This window comes from Coturnix japonica, chromosome 1 (genome assembly GCF_001577835.2).
Source record: "Coturnix japonica isolate 7356 chromosome 1, Coturnix japonica 2.1, whole genome shotgun sequence".
In the NCBI taxonomy this organism is placed as follows: domain Eukaryota; kingdom Metazoa; phylum Chordata; class Aves; order Galliformes; family Phasianidae; genus Coturnix; species Coturnix japonica.
The window spans coordinates 78,641,350-78,652,215 of record NC_029516.1 but is presented as its reverse complement, the minus strand read 5'-3'; positions in this window follow the sequence as shown (position 1 = coordinate 78,652,215).

The following is a 10,866-nucleotide window of genomic DNA, read 5'->3' as shown; positions in this document are numbered from 1 at the left end:
ATAAAACCTTTGTTTTTTTACCTCAAATGTTCCTTTTATTTTTGTAGAAATGGAAGTCTGAGTTATATTTGAGTTCTAAAATGCTTTTTCTTTTTGCTGAATACGAATTTTAGGAGGTATGAACTTGAAAAATCCTGCACTGGAATTTTCAGTTTATTGCTATCTTACATATGATGAACAGAGATAAAAGACTGAAGGCTGCTACTTCAAGCTACCTTTTCTTTGCTTGCTCTTACTTCAAACTACAAATGTAGCATTCTAGTCTGTGGTCTTTCCTGTTAATGACGTTTGAAAGTGAAATATTTTTAAAGACTAATTTGTACATTTAAGATTCATTCATTTCTTTACTGGTAAGTATTTTAGATAAGTAGTTCCTGCTGCTTCTCAGAACTGAAAACCTTGATTCTCTAAGTGATAGTATGTTAGCAGACAGCTGTTGTTACTCTAGGGAGACTGTTAAAAAAGGTGCAAGGAAAGGGTAGAGGTATTAGAAAAATCACTTTTTAGTGATAGCTACAGTGTATGTTGCTATTGAAGTCCTCCAGGCATCCAGGCATGCTTTCTTCCCCTTCTCTCCATCCTCAGAAGCATTGCACCTGACTGACCGCAGAATCTGGGTTATGTAATGTAGTTATAAATGTGTGCTGAGAACCTGCTCCAGTCACAGTCCAGCTTGTTCCAGACCTTTACAGTAAATATTTGTACATATTTGTGAGAAATATTTTGCCATTTTCTTACATTTGTGTATCTCAAATCTTTGTTTGCATGAAGAATTAAACAGAGCTCAGTATACCAGATGACCAAGTGAATGTGCATGAAGGCATGCAGACTGCCCTTAACTTTATGGCTTCCTCAAAACATATAGACACAGCTTGGCCCAGGTTCAATCATGCCACCCAACCAAAATGTAGCTTGTCCCTTATGTTGCCTGAAAACTAGTTTTGACAGCATGACCAAGGGTAGCGTTTAATTTCTTAGCAGTTTTGAGATCAAATTTGTAAAAGATTTGCCTCTGTTGTGGCTGTTGTGTTGGCTATTCACAACTATAGTAGCCTGACTCTTTTCCCAATGAAAACTGAGCTCATACAGCCGCACACAGCCTCGTGGGTAGCTGGACTGTGTTCTCCTGCAAGCATTTCATTTCCCCATGCAAAAAAAAAAAAAAAAAAGCAGCCTTGCACTCCCTCGACTGCAGGTCACCCTTCTCCATCTCTGCTCCATCAGTCTGTTTTCTTATACAAAACAGTGTACAGAGACCAGGCAAAGCAAAGTTTAAATAATGTCATCTCAAGTTAACGTTATTTATTAGTATTCAATTTTATGGTGAGCTTTTGTGTGGAGCAGTGGCAGTGGGGGGGATGTTTTTAGGACAACAGTGGCTTAGGCAAGATTCACAGCTTGTAGAACTGCTTTCTGAAGAAGATGGCATGATTTTTATGCTTAGTGTACAAGAACTTTCAGTGTCTTCAGGTTATCAAAGTCAAATTATCTTACAGTTTTGGCCTCTGAGGTAATAACTTATATTTGAACTGAGGAGGTATATACAGTAGTATTGAAAATGAAAGTCAATTGCTATAGGACAGCTGTCCAAAAAGTACCCAAAATACTATCAAAATATTATAAGGGTAGAATAACTGTCTGGGGAAGCTTTACTTAAGGGTAGTATTTGAAAATCACCAAGGCATAATTTATCCACTTTCTACCGTGTAAAGACCTTTCAGCTCTTACTTATACACGATCAGATCTCACAGCAGGACCTGGTCAATGCTTTTGTCCTCTAATATACTCAGTATATTGTCCTTTGTGCTCTTATCCCAGGAAAGAAAGGATGAGAAGAGAAACTGACTGCAACCCATGCAATCTTCAGGTTACTGAGATGCTGTAGTTTCTATCAAGACAAGTTACTGCAAAGAGTTCCTTATCTTTCTAAGTATAATCCCCAGAACAGTGAAAGAACATTTGGGCTGAGCGTTTAGTTAAAACCTTGGAAATTATTAAAACAAAGGTTTAGAAACTACTCTCAAAATCCCTCTGCGTTGCTTACTTGGTATTATCCACTTCACATAGCTTAAGCACTACAGTTTCCAACAGCGTAATGTGTCCTCATGTCCTCCTGAGGCTCTGCAGACTGACTGTGCACAAAGACTGTGATCAGCTAATAAAACCATGGTACACTGAAACTGGGCGCTGGTAATCTTGCTAGGGTGCTATATTTACTTAGTCTATATTGGTAGCAATCTGTAAGAGGTTTAAAGTAGCTCTCAGATTCAGAGCTGGTGTTTGAATGATTGTTGCTGGGAAGCAAGAGTGAACGTTTGGATGAATAAATACTGAAAAAGGTTACTTGGTATGTTTGACACTATGGGTGCTTCTGGATCAGCCGATGACATTAACGCCATGGAAATTCACCACTGGTATACAAAATTTATGAAGGAGTGCCCATCTGGGCAACTTTGTTTGCATGAATTTAAACACGTCTTGGATCTGCATGGACTTACTCCAGAAGCTAACAGCTATGTTGAACAAGTGTTTCATACCTTTGACATGAATAAGGTAAGTATTCATTTTCAACAATATGATTTTCTTATGGCTGTGCCACTTGATGCATTCAGCAACATGTATCACAGTGCTGGTCATGCTGGCTATTCAGAGGTAGTGCAAATGCATCAGAAGTGATTCAACAGAAAACTACTGGCAAATAAATGTGGGTGTCTGGCAGACAATATTGAATGCTTTGGAAATAGTATATGTTCTAATATGTGCTGAATAATTTCTTACTGTTGAAAGATGGATTTTTATTATCATTTTATATGTATTTCTGTAATTGGAAGTTTATTTGCATTATTTTACTTGACAAATATTATTAGAGCACTAAGTTTTAAACAGGGTCACTCAGTGTTATTCCTTTATGTGCAACAGAGACTCAACGGGATTTCTTCCATCACCAGATAAAATGCTTCTGTATTCTTTCTGAGCACCTTGTATGGCTTAGGCTGGTATCAGTCAATCTCCCTTTTCCAAAGACAAAGATGTTTGTCTGTTTTCCCAATCTTAACATCCCAAGTGAACCCAAGGGCTTCCAGCAGCTGTTGGCTGTGTTGTCATAATTTCTTCTTCCAACTCAGAGTTCATCAGATTCCTTCTAGCCATGAGACCCATCCAGAAGACTGTGCCTTGTTATTCCTTTTTGAGACAGAGTATCACTTTATTAAATACTACAGAAGAAGTAGAGACTCATCTGTAACCCGTACAAAAGTGTCTGTCCTTGACTTAAATTGCATTTAGGCTGAATTGTCAATAATAAAACAACAATCAAAGTCAGCTTCCAGCTGAAAGAAAGTATGGGCCCATTACAGTGTAAAAGCTGATTACTACATAAATAAGTAAAAGCATTATTTTATCAGAAAATTGAGCTCTGACCTTCAGTTACTTTCCAGAAAATCAGAATGTGAAATAAACACTTCTTCAAGGCAGGTTTCTGTGAAGAAGATAGATAGCATACCAGTGCAAGACCAACCAGAGACATCAGGAAACTGGGTTCGTGGTATGGAATAATTGAGTGAGAGATGGTGGGAAAAGGAAAAATACCTTTTGGAATAGTTTTGCTCCAACAGATATGTCCATGAGAACTCGTCACTGCAGCTGATGTTGGTCCTTATCTTTGAAAATACCCACTCTACTCAGTAAATGGTGAAACCAGAACAGGCAGCAAGTAAGTTGGGTCACAAAACTTCAAGGTACAGTTGCTCTTTACCACCTCATCCCATTCAGTTTTCTCTAATATTTGTAGCCCTTATAATACTAAATATGTTTGAAATGGTAACGGTTTTCTTCACTTATTCATAATATTCATAGTATTGAGAATGCAGTTATAGAGGATGATTGTTGTTTTTTTTACAAACTTCAAATATTAAAATCCAACAAGTTATGGAGAATAACTTTCCATGTCTAGGTTATTTCCATAAGAAAAAATTATTTTGCCAAAGCAGCTAGCCACTCAGTATAAGGACAAGCCATTTACAGAGGAAGGCCAGAAAAATGATCCAACAGATGGAACATCTCCCCTTTGATAACAGGCTGAGAGAACTGGGGCTGTTCAGCCTGGAGAAGAGAAGACTTTGGGGAGACCTAGTAGCAGCCTTTCAGCATCCATAAGGAGATTATAAGAAAGAAGGGGACAGACTCTAATCTATAAAGGGGAACATCTTTTTAGAGATAGGGATGTCTTTTAATTGATTGGTTGTTTTCTAAAATTATGGATCGCAGAACTTCCTTTCCCATTCAAGTCACTTAGCACCCAAGGAGTAGCTAGCTCAGGTTAACTGATGAATGTTAAGTTCCTTAAACTTGCCACGTTATACACACATCAAAGTATTATTGTTACGTGGTCAGTAGCAGTCTCTGATCTCCTGTTCTTGTCAACCCACAGCTTTTTAATCAGGCAGTTATTTTCTTTTGCCTGGTGAAAATGTGGAGTGAAGCTGTTGTACCAGGGTGAGGAGATATAGCAGGGAGTAGACAGAGTCTACATAAATGTAGGCTTTTGTTTTGCTGTTCCCAGAAGAGCTTGTTTAATTAATGTTCCATGTTAGACAGAAAAAAAAAGATGTTTCAATATTTTATCTATTTGGAAGTCTTCCCCCCATTTTGATGAAATTAAACAACAATTTGGCTTTTAGACCTTCATAAAATCTACCATAAAGCTGCATATGCTAAGCTCTTAACTTCATTATTTAATAATGAGCTCCAGCTAAAGATCTGATCTTCATTTCCAGTTCTGCAAGATGTTTTAACAGTCTGCCATTAGCTACTGTAATCTGAAGCATAAATTTTATTGTATATTTTCTTAATTGAGCTGCTGCAGCAGAAAGCCAAGGAGAGGTTTCTTAGAAGGCAGGGTTGCTAGCATTCATTTAGAATAGCCATATACCTGAGATTGTGCCATCTGTATCTTTTTGCAGTAGAGAATATTACTAAAAATGTGACATCTACTCCTGGATAAAAGGCTGTCAAGGTTTTCTCCTTAAGCAATCAATTTATGTAATGTAGTAGCTTAAGAAAATGCATTAACTGAACTATGGTGTTTTAAAACAGTATAGCTTCAAAAGATTCAGAACCAGCACATGGCATCTAGATGAGCTGCAGGTTAGTCTTATTTTTCTCTTAGGTAAAGTTTTGTGAGCATCTCAATAGAAACCCTTTAACAAATAAAATCCCCCTGTACCCTGGGGTGCATCAGGCCCAGCACTGCCAGCTGGGCAGAGAAAAGGGTTGTCCTGCTGTGTGCTGTGCTGTGCTGTCTTGCTTCCAGCACAGGGTGCACCTTTGGGTGCCACAATGTGAGAAAGACATAAAACTTTGATAGAGAGTCCAAAGGAGGGCTGCAAAAGTGGAGAAGGGACTGGAGGATGAGATATGTGAGGAGGGGCTGAGCTGTCCCATGGTGTGTTCAGCCCAGAGCAGAGGAGCTGGGGGGAGGCCTCATGGTGACTACAGCTCCTCACAGGGAGTGGAGGAGCAGTGCTGAGCTCTGCTCTGTGTGACAGCAACAGGACTGGAGGAAATGGCATGGAGCTGTGTGGAGGGTGTGGATTTTGGCTGGTGATGTGTGGAGCCAGGAGTTGAACTGGGTAATCTTGGTGGGGCCCTTCCAGCTTGGGTGATTCTATGAGGACCAGGACCTTTCAGTCGATGTGCTGGCATTTCATAAGCTCCTCCTTTGGAATTCACACTGGATCTGTTTAGTTTGATGTGATATCTGTTGTAACGAATGTTTCCTGTGAAGTCATTCTACAAACTTCAGCCAATTTATATAAAACAGTGACTTGTTGGCATACCAACCATGGTATGCAATGATGGTTTGCAGTGATCTTTCTCAGAAATTGTATCTTCATACTGGTTTTGATCATCCTGACCATACTGACACTTCTCTAACAGGAGTATGACTTATGTGTTGTACAATCAAAATGCATTTGTCTTCCTAATCCTAATGCAAAAATCCAGCTTAAATCTCCTTTCCATGTTGTGCCAAAGGATCTTATTACAAAATGACTCAGCTCTTTGCACATTAGGAGAACCAAGTCTCTCTGCCCTCCATTTCAGTGGAAAATCAGCCTACCTGATTCGATCAGCAGAATTTTTTTTACTTCCTAGCAGAATAAAGAGGCAATTATTTTGTCAGTTTGTTATAGAAATTTCATATAAATCAAAGTTTTCATGTGTCACAGCATTTAGAAATGCCAAAGGTTATTATTGTTCAGACCATCTTGCCCGCTGCAATGTAATTATACTTCAAAGTTGCAAACTGCAGGGATGATTTGTTTGTTTATTCTAAAATCTACATGTTCTTTTTCTGCTGCCAGAGGACCAGATTTTTTCTGTTGCCATGATGGCAAAAATTATTTGCCAGATCTTGGACCTTGTCTAATGCGGAAACAAGCTTGGAATCTAATATCTTGCAGTATGTGTTTGGCATTTAGGAACTAAGATTCCAAGCAAATAATGGTCATCAGTGTACTGCAAACTTCTCTCTGAGCCTGAAATTGCTGCAGTTAGTTTTATCAACTTCTAGTTTCTATGATACATGCTTTAAATATTCTTAATTTATATCACTGCATTATCTAAGATTGTGTGAACAGAACATGAGTGTTAAATGGATTATGAGCAACATGATTACAATTCCATTATTTCTGCTGTTTCAGGATTATATATATAAGGGAATATTCCTAGTTCTTTTAACCTCAAGATTATTTAACTCATTCTTGGCTTAGATAGGATCTAAGTCAAATTCAAAGCATGTACTTTAATTGGAGAGTCATAACGAGTCTGCTTTCAATTAAAATGTTCCCCTCCTAAATTTCACTAGTGCTGATTTATGTACGTTCATTCTCATGTGTGAATTTCACCAATTTTCTTATTTAAATAACCTGATGTCTCCTGTAAGAGATTTTCAGAACATGTGTTTCCGATGCCTATGCTGCCTTCCAGTATATTCTGTATGGCCTTTCAGTTGGATGAACATGTTCTAGCATACACTAGAGTCCCAACATATATTATTAGTATTTTGCAGGACTTGTTTTTCTCCTTGTTTTCCAAAGGGCTGAAAGTAAAGCCCCCCAAACACAGCACCATTTAGCTTCTTGTGAACCATTCAAAGTCATCATAGAGCATTTTTTATGCAAAGTATTGAAAGTTTTCCAAGATTACCAAGCCTGGAAACTTGAAGCAAGCTTGTACACAACACAAGCAAAAAATCTCATGTTCTGTCTTCAAGTCAGCCCCTGCAGATGCAGGTTGAGCCCTGGGAACTCACTAAGGTGCCAAGGTAGCTCTGGCCAGAGAGAAGTATATGGTTATTGACAAACCTGTCTGGCTCAGACGGATCACAGAGGATGATCCTATGGAGTTTCTATTTTTACCTAATCTAGATCTGCAGGGATCTTTGAGAGGTTTATGGTAGTTTTACAGCTCCTAGACTGTGGCTCAGTTCTAGCTGGCAGCAAGCCAGGGCACACAGGACCACTGTGCAAGTATTAACATCATAGTAAGGATGGAGAAGAAGAGTGGATGGTGTTATAGATGCCAAAGAATCAGCTGATGATTTTGCATCAGAAAACAGTCTGTGATTCAAGAGCTTTTGGAACCATTGCCCTTCTGAATAACTTACTGTCCATGAATTTAAGACAACACATGGCTTCTGTGATACAAACTTTCAGAGATATCTTGAGCAAGAGTTTCACATTTTTTACGTGAACCAGGTAAGAAACTTTCTTGGACTATTTTCATCACAAAATGTATATGTTAGCATGCACAGTAGAAGGCTTTGGCCTAGTGATATCAAATAAAAAAGGAACAGATAACCAGGTTGTTGTTTTTTTTGTTTGTTTCTTTGTTTTCTCATTAATTTCCAATAGCTCTGAAGCACAGCTTTCATTGAGAAAACTTGATTTGTTTGATTATTTCTAATGTCACTGAGGTTATTTAAGAGAAGAGCTCTTAAAAAATCTACCAAATAACATTTGATTCCTTGCAGGTAGGATTGGTCAAGAGTCTGGAAATTATCAAATTCCTCCCTTTCACTGTTAAAATGTTGTGTAAATATTTCTGTTGTCATTCTTATTTTAAAGAAATATTTTCCCCACTGTTTCCAAAGTGAAATCTATTCAAGTTTACCGAGCTGCATATTTGGATCATTACAGTGAATCTATTTTCTTTTTTCTCTATCTTATTACCTGTTATTATCTGTTCTTATTCTCATTTGGAAAGTTAGTGGAACAGTAGTACAGCAGATTTATTTCCCTGATCACCCTCTGGGGAAAAAACAAACAAACAAACAAAAAGGAGCATTCAAGTCTGAGCAAGGAGGAAGATAAGTTTGAGTAAATTCAAGATGTGTGGTGAAATAAAGTAGAATAAAAAGTAGGATTAGACAACAAGAATTCGTTGGTACCAGTCTTCCAGGAAGGGAAATAAGAAAATAGTTAAACACTATATATATATTATAATATGTATATGTATATGTATACGTATATGTATACGTATATGTATGCATATACGTATATGTGTGTGTGTGTATATATATAATATGTATGTCAAAGGAACAAAAACAAGGTACACATATAAAGAGAGAGAAATAACTGTTCAAAGAGTGGAAAGAATAAATGATGTCTAATCTCTTCTTGGTACATTAATTCAAACCCTTGTGAAGCAGAAATGTAGGCTGCAGAGAAGGAGTATGTAAAAGATAGTTAAAATCTTAGTGACAGACTCATTCTCCATCAGAAACGGAGCTGATGCTGGGACAAAAAACAAACAAACCCAAACATGTGGGAATAAATGTGGTAGTTTACTGAGCTACAATCAGAGGTAAAAGAAGAGACCAGGAATGGCATGTTGGGGTGTCATGCTATAGAGCCCACTTTTCCTCCAGGCTCAGGAGAGAGCTTGGACAGGAAGTGCTCATCACCAATTTGCAACTGCTTTTTAGCGGTTGCAACAAACTACTGCATTGCTAACTGAGGCCACTAGGAGATGCAAGCTGCTCAGTGTCTGCTAGGCTTGGGTAAGGCTTAAGACACCAAGGAGAACATCTCTAATCAAAGCAACAGTACCTAATTAGAGAAGACAACCTCTTCTTTTAATTAAATGTTTACTGATGTCTCTCTCTATTGGCTATATTTTCCCTCTTCTAAAGTGCTTAACGCAGTGGATTTATTTATTTATTTATTTATTTATTGCCAGTGGGGGAAAAAATTAAGGATGCTTTAATAGATGAAGTTCTTCCAAATAGTTGTGCTGCGTAGGCAGATAAAAAGAAGCAGCAAGGATTTAGAGTTGTTTAAAGAGCTTCATGTAACATTATTAACCGGAAAATATCAATTTGTCTAAGCCAAAATCCTTTATGAAAACAGCCTGTGGCATCAGAATATAATTGGGGTTGGAATCAATTCAGAAATGTAACACTTAATACAAAGATTTTTGGAACTCTTGAAAGAATAATTTATTAAGTTGAATTTGTTTGGTTTTGTTTTCTTTTCATAAACTAATGGCAGTTACAGGCAATTGAAAACTGAGTATCTATTTATTTTTTCAAAATCAAGTGTTTGATTGGCTTTTCTCAGATTATCAGCATATGTCTGTTGAGGGATTTGTGGGATTTTTTTGTTTCTTCCATTTGGAATCAGGACAATTCATTGACCTCTTAGATTTTCACTGGCTGAAAGGATGGTTTCCTTTCTTTCAGTTCCACTAAGATCACTTGAAAGTAATCATTTACATTCATGACACTTCTTTTCTGTCCTCAGACAGAGGTTGCTCGTCCTACTAGCAGATCCCAGATGCCCTCACCAAAAAAAAGCACAGCCCAAGCTCTTACCAGTTCAGGAAAATCACTGAAAAAGCAGTACACTCAAAGAAACTGTTCCTGAACCTGTATGCAGATCTGCGTTAGGATACCTCTGTAGGCATCTACAAACGTTGATGAAAATAAACAGATTCACAAGGGGCGCCGTATTGTGTTAAGTCCAAATGGGAAGTCTACATGAAGTGTCAGAATAGAATCATAGAATATCCCAAGGTGGAAGGCGCCCACAAGAATAGTTGAGTCCAACTCCTGGGCCCACACAGGACCACCCAAAATCCTGTGTCCAAGTCACTGACAAAAAACTTTTAAGACAACTGGCCTGAAAAATGGAGCCCTTCGGATCCCTACCAGCGACTGGCCAGCAGCCTGATATAACCCCTTATCTTTCAAATGAACACAACTGTACTACAAATGGCTCTGCTCTAAGTATAAGAAGTTCTATCATTATGCATGGTCTGCTGATTATTTATAGACCTCGGTGTGTTGTAGTGTATAGCTAACCAGATCAGCAGAACTGTATCTCTAAGTGCTTAATTTAATGACAGAAAAGAAGCCTAGGCTAGACTACACACAAAGTAAGCACAATTGCTTATCTCATCAGCAGCATCTGTATCATTCTGCTACTCTTATAATCTCCTTGTCAGGAATAACAGTTATTGTAATAGTAGAACACAAAGGAATTAAACATAAGAGGCTTCAGTAGATGTACTTTTAAATGGACAATGCCTTCTGTTTCTGTTTTAAATTTATAGACAGTCCCAAGGAATTCATTGTGTGTAGGCATGTAATAGAAGAAGTCATAGAATGAACTTTCTTGACTGACAGATATGTCCCTCTTTGCTCTGCAGAGAGGAACCTGGGTGTCCTGGTGGACGACAGATTGACCATGAGCCAGCAGTGTGCCCTTGTAGCCAAAAAAGCCAATGGCATACTGGGGTGTATTAAAAAGAGCGTGTCCAGCAGGTCGAAGGAGGTGATCCTCCCCCTCTACTCTGCCCTGGTGA